This window comes from Sinocyclocheilus grahami, unplaced genomic scaffold (assembly GCF_001515645.1).
Source record: "Sinocyclocheilus grahami isolate Dianchi unplaced genomic scaffold, SAMN03320097.WGS_v1.1 scaffold1435.1, whole genome shotgun sequence".
Taxonomy (NCBI): domain Eukaryota; kingdom Metazoa; phylum Chordata; class Actinopteri; order Cypriniformes; family Cyprinidae; genus Sinocyclocheilus; species Sinocyclocheilus grahami.
In genome coordinates this window covers 28,316-29,949 of record NW_015506614.1, presented here as the reverse complement: position 1 = coordinate 29,949, position 1,634 = coordinate 28,316, and the positions used below count along the sequence as shown (strand labels likewise).

General features: G+C 29.0%; 1 protein-coding gene across 1 annotated transcript in view; it reads right to left on the bottom strand.

Annotated features, from left to right (window-relative positions):
• Positions 1-1,634, bottom strand: part of LOC107570261 (eukaryotic translation initiation factor 4 gamma 1-like) — a 32,334-nt gene that overhangs the window by 22,330 nt on the left and 8,370 nt on the right. The gene's annotated exons all lie outside the window — the stretch shown is intronic.

The window sequence follows — 1,634 nt, the reverse complement described above, 5'->3', positions numbered from 1 at the left end:
TCAGCAGGGTAATGATACCCATACTGTGCTGCACATTATTGGCAATATTGAGCTGAAGCTTGACTTTGCAAATTTAAAATCGCAAATCAAATCGCAATATCTGTCAAAAAAAATTTTTCCGCAATTTGATATTTTCCTCCAAATCGCACAGCCCTAGTTCTTAGCAATGCATAGTACTAATCAAAAATGAAGTTTTGATATATTTACGGTAGGAAATGTACAAAATATCTTCATGGAACATGATCTTTACTTAATATCCTAATGATTTTTGGCATAAAAGAGAAATGTATAATTTTGACCCATACAATGTATTGTTGGCTATTGCTACAAATATCCCCCAGCGACTCAACACTGCTTTTGTGCTGCAGGGTCACTTATTTAGATTTAGATAAAATGTATATTTTTTATATTTAAATTTTTCTATTTTGTTTTTAATTTCAGCATCAAAGGCTATATTCATGGCAAACTCAAGATTAATAACATTTAAAATAGTCTTAATATCAATGCTTCAATGAACTGCAAAGTAATGATGTAAATATTATATATTTAAAAAATATATATATATAAAAAAATCTGTTTACCTGCACATCATGTGACGCAGTTTTTATTAATATTTTGAATTAGTTTTTATTTTTTTATATACTGACTTCAATTTTAATGTTTTAATAGTTTGATGTACGGTATTGACCCGAATATAAGACGACCCACTTTTCCAGATGCACCTTTTTAAAAACCAAATTTTGTCTTCAATTATTTTCATATTGCATATTTTTCCTATTTTAATTTTTGTTTTGAAAGTATGGTAAAAACTGGTCAAATGTACCAACAATCACATTTAAAAAATATACACTTTTTAAATATACCATTAAAACAAAAACAACAGGTAGCCCGTCTGAATTAGCACATTTAGGCTATCCGTCTAATAGTAGAAGTTAAATCTTACTGTAGTCTTCAAATCTGGGTTCTGTCTTACGTTTTAAAATCACAAAGAGAGTTTGGTCCCATCAGGCTAACGTGACTCGTGCAGCTGTAAGCTTTTCTTATTCTCTTTACAACACGCGTTACATTACGTATTTCATGGCACACTGGTTTTATGCGTATTTGGCGCCACCTATTGTTGTGGGTGTATTATTGACACGTCAAAGTCTAGACCCCGAATATAAGACCACCGCGTTTTTTCAGATGCATTTCCAAGAAAAAAACATCGTCTTATATTCGGGACAATACGGTATTTGTCTATTTATTTATCCTTTTATGCCATATCTACATCGTAAGTTAAAAATATATATTTTTAAATATTTAAAATTTTTATTTAAACATTTTAGAAATACTTTTACAAACAAACAAGATAAAGCAAGTAACAATTATACACAATCTTAAAATTGATAAAATTTCTAATATTTTTCCAGGACAATTTATTTTTTTTAAATGTCAATGTACTCGTTTACAGCAAGACATTCTAGTAATTAAAAAAAAAATTTTTTTTTTTACTTTTCCTTTTTTTTAAAAATATTTTATATTGTGTATTATTTCAAGTAACACGTGTTTTTTTTTTTTTTACGGTTTTACTTTTGGTCAACTAGAATACCCCTGTCCAACCAGAACCCCCCCCCCCCTATTTCTATATCCCTATT